Source organism: Hemitrygon akajei, chromosome 9 (assembly GCF_048418815.1).
Source record: "Hemitrygon akajei chromosome 9, sHemAka1.3, whole genome shotgun sequence".
Taxonomy (NCBI): Eukaryota; Metazoa; Chordata; class Chondrichthyes; order Myliobatiformes; family Dasyatidae; genus Hemitrygon; species Hemitrygon akajei.
This window is the reverse complement of record NC_133132.1, coordinates 101,302,644-101,319,427: the sequence shown is the minus strand read 5'-3', so window position 1 is coordinate 101,319,427 and position 16,784 is coordinate 101,302,644. Positions and strand designations below refer to the sequence as shown.

At 39.2% G+C, this 16,784-nt stretch overlaps 1 protein-coding gene across 8 annotated transcripts in view; it reads right to left on the bottom strand.

The window, feature by feature from the left end:
• The window catches only part of tsnax (translin-associated factor X), a 133,274-nt gene that overhangs the window by 37,421 nt on the left and 79,069 nt on the right, over nucleotides 1-16,784 (bottom strand). The window lies entirely within an intron of this gene.

Sequence of the window (16,784 nt, the reverse complement as noted above, 5' to 3'; positions counted from 1 at the left end):
CAAGTGATGCAGGTGACAATGAAGTTTCACTACCAGATGAGCTCAATGCCTTTTATGCTCACTTTGACTGTCAAAACACGGAGGCACCTTCAGGAATTCCCACAGCCCCGGATTACCATGACAAGGAGTATCTGGCTGAGTCCTGAACACTTGTGCTGATTACCTGACTGGAGTGTTCACTGATAACTTTAACTTCTTCTTTCAGCATTTCTCACATACCCAACTGCTTTAAGCAGGCTTCAATTATACCGGTGCTTAAAGAAGAACGTGGTAACCTGTCTCAATGTCTATCATCCTGTTGCACTTAGGTCTATTGAGATGAAGTGCTTTGAGAGCTAGGTGATGAAACATACTAATTCCTGCCTGAGAAGCAACTTGGTTCCACTCCAATTTGCCTACCGTCACAACAGGTCAAAGGCAATTCCCATTTCATTGACTCAGTCCTGGAACAACTGGATAGCAAAGATGCAAACATCAGGATACACTTCATTGATTACAGCTCAGTGGAGTAATCATTGGAGTGGAACCAAGTTGCTTCTCAGGCAGGAGTTAATATGTTTCATCACCTAGCTCTCAAAGCACTTCATCACAATAGACCTAAGTGCAACAGGATGATAGACATTGAGACAGGTTACCACTATCGTCCCCTCAAAAGTAATCAGGACCTTGGCCTCAATACCTCCTTGTGCAACTGAATCCTTGATTTCCTCACTTGCAGATCCTAGTCAGTTCAGATTGGCAACAACATCTCCCCCACAATCACCTTCTGCACAGGTGCACGAGGATGTGCTTAACCCCTTGCTCTACTCATTTTATACTTATGAATGACTGTGAGGCTAAGCACAACTCCAATACCATATTCAAATTTGCTGATGACATTTTAGGTCATTGGCCTAATAGAAGATGGTGACAAATCAGCATAAAGGAGGATGATTAAAAACCTGGCTGAGTGGAGCCACAAAAACAACCTCCCAACTCAATGTCAGCAAGACAAAGGAGCTGATTATTGATTTCAGGAGGAGGAATCTGAAGGTCCATGAGCCAGTCCCTTATTGGGGAAAATCAGAGGTGGAGAGGGTCAGCAACTTCAAATTCCTTAGTGTTATCATTTCAGAGGCTCAATCCAAGCTGCAACATGTAAATGCCATTAGGAAGAAAGCATGGCAGTGCCTCTGCTTCCTTGGTTTATGAAGATTCAGCATGTCACCTAAAACTTCAATAGATGTGCAGTATATTGACTGGCTGCATCATGGCCTGGTATGGAAACACCAATGCTTTTGTATGGAAAAGTTTACAAAAGAAGATACAATCCAGTCAATCATGGGTAAAGCCGGTCCCAGCATTGACCACATCTACATAAGACCATAAAATTTAGCAGCAGAATTAGGCCATTTGGCCCATCAATTCTGCTCCACCATTTCATCATGGCTGACCCAATTTTCCTCTCAGCCCCAATTTCCTCCCTTCTTCCCATATCGCTTCTTGCCCTGACCAATCAAGAATCTATCAACCTCTGGCTTTACACTAGTGAAGTTTAAGAGACTACTAGACAGGTATATGGAGGAATTTAAGGTGGGGGGTTATATGTGAGGCAGGGTTTGAGGGTCAGCACAACATTGTGGGCTGAAGGGCCTGTAATGTGCTGTACTATTCTATGTTCTATGTTAAATATACATAAAGACTTGGCCTCCACAGCTGCCCGAGGCAAAGAATGCCACTGATTCACCGCTCTCTGGCTACATGGAGTGCTGTCACAGAAAAGCAGTATCCATCACGTTCCAGGCCATGCACTTTTCTCACTGCTGCCATCAAGAAGGCACAGGGGCCTCAAAACCTGCATCACCAGGTTCAGGAACAGTTATTAACCTTCAACCATCAGGCTATTGAATCAGAGGGGATAATTTCACTCAATTTCACTGATCTGTTCCCATAACCTATGCATTCATTTTCAAGAATTCTTCATCACATGTACTTGATACTTATTATGTATTTATTATTATTATTATTATTACTATTTCTCTTTGTGCTTACTGTGAATGCCTGCAAGAAAATATTTTATTATTTATTTTATTTATTTCTTTATTTACAAACCCCATTTCCAGAAAAGTTGGGATATTTTCCAAAATGCAATAAAAACAAAAATCTGTGATATGTTAATTCACGTGAACCTTTAATTAACTGACAAAAGTATAAAGAAAAGATTTTCGATAGTTTTACTGACCAACCTAATTGTATTTTAAAAATATACACAAATTTAGAATTTGATGGCTGCAACACACCCAACAAAAGTTGGGACAGAGTTAAAATAAAATTGAAAAGTGCACAGAATATTCAAGTAACACCAGTTTGGAAGACTCCACATTAAGCAGGCTAATTGGTAGCAGGTGAGGTATCATGACTGGGTATAAAAGTAGCGTCCATCAAAGGCTCAGTCTTTGCAAGCAAGGATGGGCCGTGGCTCACCCCTTTGTGCCAAAATTCGTGAGAATTGTTAGTGAGTTCAAAAGGAACATTTCTCAACGCAAGATTGCAGAGAATTTAGGTCTTTCAACAGTACATAATATTGTGAAAAGATTCAGAGAATTCAGAGACATCTCAGTGCGTAAAGGGCAAGGTCGGAAACCACTGTTGAATGCGCGTGATCTTCGAGCCCTCAGGCGGCACTGCCTAAGAAACCGTCATGCTACTGTGACAATTATAGCCACCTAGGCTCGGGAGTACTTCGGAAAACCACTGTCACTTAACACAGTCTGTCGCTGCATCCAGAAATGCAACTTGAAGCTGTATTATGCAAGGAGGAAGCCATATATCAACTCTATGCAGAAACGCTGGTGAGTTCTCTGGGCCCGAGCTCATCTCAGATGGACCGAAAGACTGTGGAACCGCATTTCAGCTAGTTTTCGGAAAAAACGGGCATCGAGTTCTCCGTGCCAAAGATGAATACAACCATCCTGATTGTTACCAGCGAAAGGAGCAAAAGCCAGCATCTGTGATGGTATGGGGGGTGCATCAGTGCGCACGGCATGGGTGAGTTGCATGTATGTGAAGGTACCATTAACTCTGAGGCGTATATTAGGATTTTAGAGAGACATATGTTGCCATAAAGGCAACGTCTCTTCCCGGGACGTCCATGCTTATTTCAGCAGGACAATGCCAGATCACATTCTGCACGGGCTACAACAGCGCGGCTTTGAGAACACAGAGTGCGTGTACTTGACTGGCCTGCTGCCAGTCCAGATCTATCTCCTATTGAAAATGTATGGCGCATCATGAAGAGGAGAATCAGACAACGGAGACCACAGGCTGTTGAGCAGCTGAAGTCTTATATCAAGCAAGAATGGACAAAATTTCCAACTGAAAATCTACTACAATTAGTGTCCTCAGTTCCAAAACGATTAAAAAGTGTTATTAAAAGGAAAGGTGATGTAACACAATGGTAAACATGCCTCTGTCCCAACTTTTGTTGAGTGTGTTACAGCCATCAAATTCTAAATTTGTGTATATTTACAAAATACAATTAAGTAGGTCAGTAAAACTATTGAAAATCTTTTTTTTGTACTTTTGTCAGTTAAATAAAGGTTCATGTGAATTAACATATCACAGATTTTTGTTTTCATTGCATTTTGGAAAATATCCCAACTTTTCTGGAAATGAGGTTTGTATTTGCACATTTTGTTGTCTTTTGCACATTGGTTTGTTTGTCCTGTTGGGTGCAGTCTTTCATTGATTCTATTGTATTTCTTAAATTTAGTTAAATGCCTGCAAGAAAATTATTCTCAGGGTTGTATATGGTGACAAACAAATATTTTGACAATAAATTTGTTGTACTTTAGTAGTTTTATTAATGATGAAAAGTGACAGTGGCATATATAAGAAGTGTTTGAGACCGGAATTCTGGTCAAGATGGTGCCTGCTTACATGGTCGACATTTTCTGGATAGACCATGAAACCATATATTGCACTTCTTTTATGTCATTTATGTTTTTTTTGTCTTGAACATGATTCTGGAACTGTTGGAACGTGTCATTTGCAGTTTGGACATCACTTGGATATCCGTTTTAGTGCTCTGCAGTCTCCAAATGGATTCCAGGAGACAGAGGCAGTGTGTGTGAACCTTGTGGCAAGAAGGTTGTGGGACGGGGTGCAAGCCAATTTTCAACTCCATTTTACCGATTAAAGCTTCCATTGTCCGCCATTAAAGTGACAAAGTCCAAGTATCTTTCTTTCCCCAGTCAGACAAAACATTTTTCCCCATCAAGACTAGTATCAACCAATCAAAATTTAAGTATGATTTAATAAAAAATTTTTGATTGCATCATTTATTCTGTTAAGAATTAAAGAAGTCAGCACTTACCATTTCCATCATTATTAAACAGATCAGCAAATTTAAAATATGATAGCCAGTTAGTTGGAACACAGGAAATACCACCCCAAGTTACCCTTTACCAGTACAGGCAGTCCCCGAGTTACAAATGTCTGACTTACGAACAACTCATACTTACGAATGGCCTGCCATAAAGCCTATTATATTAAAAATTCGTCAGCTCGAGGAAGGAGAACGCCATCCGCCATTTTAAGTTGGATCATGTATTTGGCTTAAATTTTTCTTAGCAAGATTCACCCTGATCCCCCTTTTCCAGTTAGCACCGCCCCCACTTATCCCATTTAACCTGTCTCAGTGCGGGTGGACTTTAGGACCCGGGGGAGCTCAAGACCCGCTGCCCGCAGCTGCTGCTGAATCCGCAGTGTTTCTGTTCTTTTGATGCAAAACGGTCACGATTGAAAATAAAGCGGAAATAATAAAGTAATTGGAAAGAGGTGAAACACCATTGGTTATTGGAAAAGTGTTAAGCTATAGTTGGTCAACAATCAGAACAATTTTAAAGGATAAAGTGAGAATAATGGAGCACGTGAAAGGCCCTGCCCCAATGAAAGCTACAATTATTACTAAGCAATGCAGTGGTTTAATTATTGAAATGCATACGTTTTATATGCATAGAAAGGTAAAAATTATACTATATGCTAAGACAAACGTTTGACTAACTAACACTAAATAATACTGGATGTACCTGTTCCGACTTACGTACAAATCTGACTTAACGACAGACTTTGGAACGGAACTCATTCATAACCCGGGGACTGCCTGTACTCTCAAACTGCAGCAGTGTCTTTCAATTCTTTCAAATGAAAGATGTACATGCTATCCTTGACTAACTTGGGGATTTACCTTTTGGAGAGCTTTTCAACTGGGGCAAGACACAGAGAGGCAATGGCATGGTGAGAGTTGCAAACACAATTTATAATGAAATTTATATCAAGCGTAAAGGTTATTGATAAAATAGGATTGGTAAAATTTACAATGCACGCAGCCAGGTTTTGTATAATTTAATAAGGCGCAGAGCTGGGCATCATTACAAAGGGTGCAAGATAGTGTTTTTGTCATTAAGGACCCTGACCACTTAAGACATGCTCTCTTCGAATGACTAGCATCAGAGAGGAGACACAGGAGCCACACCTCATTGTATTAGGAACAGCTTCTTTCTCTCCGCGATCAGAATTCTGAACCGACAGCAAACCAACTCATGAACTTCAGTACCTGAATATTTTTGCTTTCTTTTTGCACTACTTATTTAATTTAATTTCTCACATATACTTCTTATTGTAAATTATACCATTCTTTATGTATTGCACTGTACTGCTGCCACAAAACAAATTCCATGACATACTGTATGTCAGCAATCTTAAACCTGATTCTGATTTTGTGATGCTACTGATATATTCAAAAATCATACGACTATAAGATATAGGAGTAGAATTAAACATTCCGCCCATTAAGCCTGCTCTGCCATTCAATCAACACACAGCCTGCTTTCCCGTTGCATCATGGCTGATTTATTATCTCTTCCAACCCCATTCTCCTGCCATCTCTATGTAATCTCTGATGCCTGTACTAATCAAGAACCCATCAACCTCCACTTCAAAAATACCCAATGAATTGGCCTTCCAAAGATTCACCCTCTGGCTAAAGAAACTTCTCTTGTCTCCATTCTAAAGGCATGTCCTTCTATTCTGAGGCTGTACCCTTTGATTCTAGACCCCCCCAACTAACATCTTCTCCAGGTCCACTCTATCCAGGCCATTCAATATTTGATAGGTTTCAATAAGATCCTCCTTCATTCTTCTAAACTCTAGCGAGCTGGTTCAGGGTTATCAAGCACTTCTCATACTTTAACCATTTCATTCCTGTGATCATTCTTGTGAACCTCCTCTTCAGATCTTTGCTTCCAAAGATCCCTGATTGTACTAACCAACTTATCTGTCTCCATATTTGATCATACTAAATGTAATTAATTGGCTACATCACTCTCCTGTGAAACCCTATGTGCATTTTCTCATGATTAAAGGGTCGATATGCGGGGTTCTCAACCTGGGATCCACAGGCCCCTCAGTTAATGGTAGGGGTCAGTGGCATAAAAACGGTGTTAGGAACCTCTGGTCTAAATAAATAAAACTTGTTACTGATAGAGTTACTCAAACCTTTCATGACCACATATAGTCCAGAAACATTTTATGATGAAATCATTTGAAGGGCAACAACTGGCTGCTTGGCTTTTCCTTATGATTCTTTTAATACCTTTGGTAGTAGTGCATTATTCATGTTTTCAGGTAGGATAAAGGTTTTCCTGAATTCACTTGTCATTGATGCTGCATAAATTCTACAACAACATTCTTACTCCAGGATTACTCCACTAGAAGTACCATACCTACATATTCCTTTGTTGTTTCTAAACCTCATTAAAATAATTTCTTCTCCAGGAAATACAACATCATTATTCAGTGCCTTCATTTCAGGTATTATTCTGATGATTCATTATTGAATCTCTCCGGGGCCAGTACATCCTTCCTACAAAAGGGTGCCTAAATTAAATATAATATCTTAAGTGATCTCTGACCAGCGCCCTGTATAATTGCAGCATCATTTCCTTGCTTTTCTCTTCTAAATCTTTTAAAAGTCTGACTGCTTTTTGAAGCCATTAACAAGTTTGCAATAATCTAATGGACCTTAAACCCCTTCATCTAGAGGGTTTCTTTCCTAAAACATTCTTTCTTATTTGCACGATTACCTTGAAATTTACAGAGCTATAGTTACTGTTTGCCCAATGACACATAAACTACTTGCCAGATTCACTCCCGAGGAATACATCTCACACTATTTCATCCCTAGTACGACTACTTATGTAACTGGCACAAGAGGATTCTCCTGAATGCACTTCAAAACCTCCACACTGTTTATTACTTTCACACTAAGACAATTCTTGTTAATAATGGGAAAGATGAAACCCCTAACTGCTATTTCACTTCAGAGCATATTCTCAAGAGTGACGGTTCAGCTTGTCTCCTCACTCTCATGTGGAGAGGGTCAGCAACTTTAAATCCTTCAATGTTATCATTTCAGAGGAACTGCCCTGGGTCCAACATGCAAGCACATTACGAAGAATGCAAAACAGTGCCTCTACTTTCTTAGACGTCTGCAAAGATTCAGCATGTCATTAAAAACACTGACATAGTTCCATTGATGTGTGGTGGACAGCATATTAACTGTTTGCTTCATGGCCTGGTATGGAAACACCAATGCTCTTGTACAGAAAAGCTGACAAATAGTAGTGGGTACAGACCAGCCCATCATGGGTAAAGATCCTCACCTCCCCACCCCACCATTGAGCACAACTGTATGGAGCGCTGTCACAGGAAAGCAGCATCCATAAAGGACCCCCTCACCCAGGCCATGCTCCTTTCTCACTGATACTATCAGGAAGAAGGTACAGGAGCCCAAGGACCCACATAATCAGGTTCAGTAACAGTTATTACCCCTCAACCAGAAGGGATAACTTCTTGAACCAGAAGGGATAACTTCACCCAACTTCACTCATCTCATCACTGTACTGTTCCCACAAACTATGGAATCACTTTCAAGGACTCTTCCATTCACCTTCTCGATATTTAAAGCTTATTTAATTATTATTATTATTATTATTATTATTACTTCCTTTTTTCTCTTACTTTTTGTATTTGCATAGTTTTTACTTTGGTTGTTGTCCATCCTGTTGAGTGTGGTCTTTCATTGATTCTACTATAGTTCTTGTATTTACTGTGATTGCCCGCAAGAAAAAAAATATGGTTGAGGAATCATTGTAATCGTTGAGGGAACAATAAATGTACTTCAGAAGATGTTAGAAGAAAAATTGTAGAGAAGCACGAAGCTGGAAAAAAAATACAAGATCTGAATGTTCATCAGTCCACAGTAAGATAAATTGTCTACAAATGGAGGAAATTCAGTACTGTTATTATTCTCCCTAGGAGTGGGTGTCCTGCAAAGATCACATCAAGAACACAATGTATAATGCTAAAGAAGATGAAACCAAGGGTTACAGCAAAAGACCTGTAGAAATCTCTACAACTGGCTAAAGTCTCTGTTCATCTGTCCACCATAAGAAAAACACTGAACAAGAATGGTGTTCATGGGAAGATACCACAGAGGAAACCACTGCTCTCCAAAAAAAAATTGCTGCATATCTCACGTTTGACCACTTGGATGTTCTACAAAGCTTCTGTGACAATGTTGAGATTGCCAATATTGAATGCACAGTGCTATATTTGGGGGGGAAAGGGCACTGCACATCAACACAAAAACCTCAGCCCAATTGTGAAGCATGGTGGAAGGAGCATCATGGTTTAGGGTTGCTTTGCTGCCTCAGGACCTAGACAGCTTGTAATCATTGAGGGAACAATGAATTCAAAATTATATCAAAACAATTTACAGGAGAATATCAGGGTAGCAGTCCATCACCTGAGGCTTAATAGAAATTGGATGATGCAACAAGATATGATCCAAAACACAAGAATAAATAATCTACAACAGAATAGATTAAAAAGAAGAAAATTTGTGTTTTGGAATGACGAAGTCGTGGTCTAGACATTAACCCAACTGAGATGCTGTGGCATGACCTGAAGAGGGCTGTTCATGCAAGGTAGCTCAGAAATATTGACGAATTGGAACAGTTTTGTATGGAAGAATGGTCTAATATTCCTGCTTGCCGTTGTGCAAGTCTGATCAGCAGCTACAGGAAACTTTTGGTGGAGGTTGTTGCTGCTAAAGGAGGTTCTACCAGTTATTAAATAAGAGTTCACATACTTTTTACAGTCTGCACTGTAAACGATTGAACAATATGTTCAATAAAGACATGAAAAGTACAAATATTTCATTGTTATTGGTTTATGCAGATTGTGTTTGTTTATTTTTGTGACTTAGATGAAGATCAGACCACTTTTTATGAGTAATTAATGCAGAAAACAAGGTAATTGCAAAGGGTTCACAAACTTTCTTGCAACTGCATGTACTTTGATAATAAATTTACTTTGAACTTTGATGTAAACTGATATTGACAATTCCCTCTTCTGAGGTACTGTCCCCTTATATTTTAAACTGCTTTTATGACAATCAACCTCAAAAAGGCCTAGATGAGTGGATATCAAAAGGATGTGTCCTATTGTTGGGGTATCTAGGATCAGATGACGCAATCTCAGAATAGAAGGACGAATGTCCCTTTTAGAACAGAAATGAGGAACTTCTTTAGCCAGAGGGTGGTGAATCTGCTGAATTCATTGCCACAGATGGCTGTGAAGGCCAAGCCAATGGATAACGTGGTTGATACGTTTTTGATCGGTAAAGGCATCAAAGGTCATAGGGAGACAGCATAAGAGAAAGGGATTAGCGGATTAATAAACCAGCCATGATGAAATGGTGGAGCAGACTCGAGCTAGATGGTCTAATTCTGCTCCTATGTCTTATACTCTACAAAGTATTTTAATCCCATTTCTGCGTGCAAATTGTTGCCTATCTCCAACTTCATCTCCTTATCCAAGATTCTTTAACATGCAGTTATTTCGCAAGCCCAAGGCTATTTTTTTCCCAACACCTTGTCTGATCACTCCAATCAGATTTCTCCCTAACAAACATACTGAACTGTGTAAATGCAATTGTGATAAATACTCCTCTAGCTTCCTTGGCTCTCTATAGCTTACAATTTAGTTAATCATACCATCCCTCAACACTTCTGCTCTGTCATCCAGCTGAGTGGAACTGAAGTTGCCTTGTTCCATTTTTTCACAAACTTGAAAAAGTCTGCAGAAGCTGGAAATCCAAAGAAACACAAACAAAAGGCTAGAGGAACTCAGGAGGTCAGACAGCATCTATAGAAAAGAGTAAACAGTCGACGTTTCAGGACAAGACCCTTCTTCTGCAAGCAATTTCAAACTCCTGGGAGTGCACATCATACACAATCTCTCATGGTCCCAGAATACATTCTACACAGTCAAGAAAGCTCACCAACACCTATATTTTCTGAGGAGGCTGAAGAGAGCAGGACTTTGCCCATCCATACTCATGGCATTCTACAGATGCATAGTAGAGAGCGTCCTGAAAAGTCGAAACACTGCTTGGCATGGAAATTGCACTGCATCGAAGAGGAAGGCTCTACCACAGGTCGTCAAAACTGCCTAACGTATCACCAGCACCAGCCTATCCACCATCAAGGACATATACAGAAAGGTGCTAAACAAAAAAGGGTCTGTAATGTCATGAAGGACCCCATCCACACTACTCATGGACTGTTTTTCCCATTCCCAACAGGGAGTCTATGTAGTATCCATGCCAGGACCCCAAGACTCAAAAACAATTACTTTCCCCAAGCAACAAGACTATTCAACACCTCCACCCACTAACTCCACCACTATTTTACTATTTCCTGTCACTCACCTTATGTACAGCCTAGTGTCACTTTAGGGACGTACAATAAATCTGCATGTAAGCTTTCTTATGTACTTATACTTAATGTGTCTTTTTTATTATTACTGTGTTCTTTATCTTTTAGAGTTATTTTGTGCAGCATTGGATCTGGAGTAACAATTATTTCATTCTCCTTTACACTTGCGTACTCAAAATGACATTAAACAATCATAAATCTGCAGATCTTGTTCCCAGTTTTAAGAATTCCTCTTTCTGCATGATTACTTCAGGTTTCCACCAAGAAACTATACCGAACTCCCCATTTTTCATTTATACAACAACATTAACTAAAAACTGATGTGCATTGATAATATCTATCTTGTTTCAGAACAAAACCCCTTAACATTTTCTCTGATTAGTCACTCATCTGACAGTCAGAGCAGAAATTTCCTCTAACCAAACACAGTAAAGTTATAACTGTTTTGTAATTCTGCAGTCATACCATACTATATAATGAAGAGATCTAAATGCATGAGCTGCTGAATACCTATAAACTTGTCTCCATTTTGTACTGTTTAATAAATGGTGCAAAAATCAACAACTAAAGTTCAAATTTGTTTTTGTGACATTATACAAATATTTTTCCATCAGATTCTATGTCTGCCAACTTTTAAAGGAAATGCTAAGGTTCAAACTATTTCATGCAGTTATCTAAGAACCTTGAAATTACTGGTAAACAAAATCATGAAGTTATTTTTTTTAAATCACAGTGAGAATGATTAGCTGTTCCCATAAGAAATCATTTTGCTGAGAGGTTCTTACTAACCTTTAAAATAATCTTTTACTCAGGAATCTTAATGGCATCAGAAATAACACCCATTTTTATGATGAAATCAATTATCGTTTACTAGTCTAGAAATGGACACAGTGATAATATTCGAGCAGAAACAGTTTCAATTTCTGAACTGATCTGGGGGCATAGATTGGAATCACAAAACAGTTTAAAGGCTTAGATAATAAACGTAGTGGAAGATACTTAAATGCAGAGAATACCATGTTTGTTTATATTTCAGTTCAGCACATAAGCAATGATCCTGATACAAGCGGGAGGAGGAATGTAGGAGTTGTAAAGGCAGCATTGATTGTCATAATACAAGCTGCTACAGGAGTCACTGGCTATTTAATGTTTTTATTACTTTTTTAAATTTAGTGCTTTTTTTCTATTTTAATCTCCATTTTGCATGCACAACTGTAAATATTGTTAACCTAATAACTTTAGCATTCTTACCTCCTCATTGCAAAATGGTTGCCCCTTATCCTATTATACAATTTCCTTCTATTGTGTAACTTCTGTCAAAGAGGTTTCCGGGAACACCTCCTCCTTATATTGAGGTAGCAGTATGCACAATTTTAAGATGTTATGTCCTCAAACCAAGTAAAAATGATTGCCCTGAGCATCTCTATATTTAGTAACAATTTGAGTAAGAGACTGAGTTGTCATAAAATAAACATTATACCATAGCAGAAGTGTCAGTAGTGCATTATATTAAGTAAAACATCAACTATATAAAATAGATTTGTCATAGAAAAGAACAAAAGATCTGCCAAAATATATAATAACTATAGTAGGCATGAGTATTCTATCTGTCACTCTTCCTGTGTCACATGCCAATATCTTTTCATACTTTCACTCAACAAGCTGCTTATTTTTTATTCAATTAAAGTCATAGCTTTAGCTATTGGAATTATGGAAACATTATTAATAAAAGCAGAGATGGAACAAAAGTCAGTTTTTAGAAACGATCTTGGAAATGAGGCTGGGCAAGTCGTTGATATATAAGTGGGAAAGCATTTTGAGTTCAGTCACCCTAATTCTATTAGTTTCTTGATTGTCATGGAAAAAGATATAATTGGCCCTCATTCAAGTTCTAATTTGGTGCAAAGCTCTCTTAAATGGCATCAGACAGAGGCTACATCCACACTACGCCAGATAAATCCGTAACAGAAGCTTTTTCTCTTCATTTTTACCCTCCGTCCACATTAAAACGGCGTTTTCCTCCCCCGAAACCAGAGCTTTTCAGAAATGCTCTCCAAAGTGGTTCATTTTGAAAATGCTGCTCGGGCAGATTAGTGTGGACGGAGTAACTGGAGACTTCTGAAAACGCTGACAGACGGCAGCGCGCTATTTCATTGTTTTCTTGAACGCAACTAACAATTTCAGAACAGACAGCAACAAGACTGAAGCCAGAAGAGTTAGAAATATACTCACTAAATACTTTGACCCATAACTTACTGAATAAATAAGTATACTGTACTCACTTTGCCGTTTTCTGTCCTTGCTAGTATGAAGGTGGTTTACCTATTTGTGCAAGTGCTTCTCTGACAATAGATGTGTGACAGCCTAATGTAACATTGTATGAAAAAACAAGATAATGATGCAGACATGTTTTATACGTTTAACAAGGTGCTTTATTAAATCAACAGAGTTAGTCGGTTTTTCAATGTTCGTCGTCAGCTGGGTCATACAGTCCGTGAATTCCCTGTTGGTTGCCTCCGTACGCTCCAGTATTTTTTTTTAGTTTTAAGTTCTCCCGCGCGAGAGCCAACAGCTGTCCGTCGTTTTAAGTTTTTCTAGTCTGTAACTACACAAATGTGCACTTTTACAGCGAGATTCGACACCAAACATGTCGCTTGTTTTTGGTAGATGTGTCCTGTGCATGTGTGGCAGGAGGAGATTCGCCGAAATCTCTGTTTCAGTGTGGATAGAGATATTTTCAAAAATGCATAGTGTGGACGCCTATCGTTTGTATGCGAAACCGGCGTTTTCAAAATTATCCGGTCTAATGTGGATGTAGCCAGAAACTCTCAGTTGGGAGTTTTTTTTTGCAAGAAAAGGGATGTCTGTTAAGTGAGAGGCTTTTACAAGATGAGATAAAAAGAGCTCATGGTCAGCATGTTCCTGTTAAGAGTGAAGGGCACAGCTGACAACATTAGGAAAACTTGGTTGATGATGGATATTGAGGATCTAGTTGGGAAAAAGGAGGCATATGTTAGGTGTAGGCAGCTGTCATCAAATTGGTCACTTGAAGAGTATAAGGGACATAGGAATATACTTAAAGAAAAAATGTTAAAGGCAAAACAGGGCCATGCTTCAGTATGTGTCAGTGACTTCGGGGCCTTGCTTGGCCCTCTGGACAAATTCTCACTGATGTTGCAAACTGAAGTGTAGTGGGAGCAGAAACATCGAAGACAGTTTGAGTGGCTGTCGGAGGGCTCTACATTCGAGATGTATATTTCTCCTCCTTCCCGAGTTGGGGAACTCAAAATAAAAAGCAGCGTCTCAGACTAACTGCAACATTGAAATAGTGACTGTTTGACTCCCCTCTCACTGTAGAAGGAGTGATATCTGTGGTGAGAGTGAGAAAATTAACCTGTGGGATGTCGAAATGTTGGAGTGAACAGTTAATTTCTGATGCACTGTAGACCATGGTCTCTCTTTGGGAACTTTGCTGTTACTTGCATGGTGGGTGGTGGGAATGCTAATGCTTTATATTAGATTAAGTGGGGGAGGGGCGAGTTGATGCTTTTGCTGCTGCTTGTCGTGGGAGGGGGACAGGGAGCTTTGGGGTTCTTTTTTCTGTTATTCACTCTTCGGGTGTTTTCTGATTCAAGGGTGTCTTTAAAGAGGAAATTTAGGGAAGGCAATTCCAGACAGAGGTTCTAGCCTACTGAAGGCATGACCACCAACGGTGGCTGAATAAAGCCACCAATGACTATACAAACTTTGATTGGATTTACTGTGGAGATCATTCTAACTGGCTGCATCACCATCTGGTATGGAGGTGCCACTGCACAGGATTGGAAAAACATGGAGAGGGTTGCAAACTCAGCCAGCTCCGTTTTGGGCACTAACCTCCCCAGCATCAAGGACATCTTCAGAAGGTGATGCCTCAAAAAGACAGTAACCATCATCAAGGACCTCCATCTCCCAGGTCATGCTTTCATCTTATTACTGCCAGCTGAGAAGAGGTACAGGAGCCAAAAGACACACACTCAACATTTTAGGTACAGCTTCTTCCTCTCTACCATCAGATTTCTGAATGGACAATGAACAGTACCTCACTATTTTTCTTCTCTTTTTGTACTGCTTATTTAATTTCTACGTATATTTATTGTTGTAATTTAGAGTATTTTTACATATTGCACCATACTGCTGCCGCAAAATAACACATTTCATGACATACGTCAATGATATTAAACCTGATTCTGATAAAAGCACAAAGATGCACAAACGCCAGAACTATAGGGCAGTGGGTTTTACTCCAGGGTCAAATTTGACACACAGGTTGTGAATGCCCGTTCATCCTCAAACAGCAGCCAAGCAAAGGGAGTTTGCAGTGCTGACAGAAGGCAATGGCTTCCAAGTTCCCAGTTTTTAAATGAAAAAGATTCCAGATCAAAAGAGCTTGAACGTAGACAGTCAACGACAACCAACTGCTATGGTGAGTCAGTTACCATATTCCATACATCACGAGAGATTGCTCACCTCCGTTTCCTCACTGATCCATATTCTCAGATGTAAAAGATCTTAATATACACTTCAAAAGATGTATTAATCATAGGTCAACAACTGCTATTCAGTGGCACTGCAGGTCTGCACTGACGGCTCACCAGAGTTTTACTGTAGTTTACACTTCAGGCAGGGAGCAGCTACTAACTCCCATCAGCGACAATTGAGTGATTATTTTTTAGGATTTTGAAAACAAATGACAATGATCACCTGGACATTGCTATTTCCAGAAAAATTTTGTGGCAGCCAGATTAAACTGGTTACCAGAAGGGATAACTATTTGAACCAGATCCAAGAGGAAGTAACACAGAAAATGACACTACTGTCTTTGTTCTGCCTATCACAATTAAATCTGAAATAATATGAAGTATGCAGCTGTGATCTATTACTGGAAATCTGGATCACTGTACATGATCTCATCTTTCCGAAATATGAGCATACCGAGTCAAATGCCTTCCTTTTATGCCACATTCTGTATTACTTCAAAAATATTCATAACATTGTTTTTACATCTCATCCATTTGAAATTGATCTTTTAATAGCTTTCTAGAAGCTTCCACTTTACCATTCTCACCAGTATAACACTTGGGGCAATTTTAGCAATGTTTAAATATTTCTCTGGATATTTCTATACATCATGAACTTTTCCCCAGGGCAGAAATGGTTAATGCAAGGGGGCATAACATTAAGGTGGTTGATGGAAAATACAGCAGGGGATGACTTAAGTTTTTTTTTATTTTACACAGAGAGCACTGGGTGGGTGGAATGCACTGCCAGGAATGATGGTAGAGGCAGATGCATTAGAAGCATTTTAGAGATTCAGAGATTGGCAGTTGGACGAGAAAAAATGGAGGGTTATGTGGGAGGGAAGGATAAGATTGATCTTAGAGTAGGTTAAAGAATCGGTGCAACACTGTGTACCATAGGTGTATTGTTCTAGTTTCTACGATCAATGTTCTATGAATGAAAGCAAAATTAAATAATTCTATTTGGTTCAACATTTAATAACTTGAATAACAAATTGCTTTTACTTCATTCTTATTTCTATTTAAGACCATAAGATATAGGAGCAGAAGTAGGTCATTCGGCCTGTCAAGTCTGCTCCGCCATTCAGTCATGGGCTGATCCAATTCTTCCAGTCATCCCCACTCCCCTGCTTTCACCCCATACCCTTTGATGCCCTGCCTAATAAAGAACCAATCTATCTCTGCCTTAAATGTACACAGCAACTTGCCCTACACAGCCACTTGTGACAACAAATTCCACAGATTTACCACCTCTTTCAAATCTTTTTATTATATTATTCAAAAATAACACAAGTACATTGAAGTAACAACACTTACAATGCCTCAAGGAAAAAAAATATCTTAAAGATTGAAAGTTTTGTGTATTAAAAAACCCTACTAAGCAAAAAAGTGGGGAAAAAAC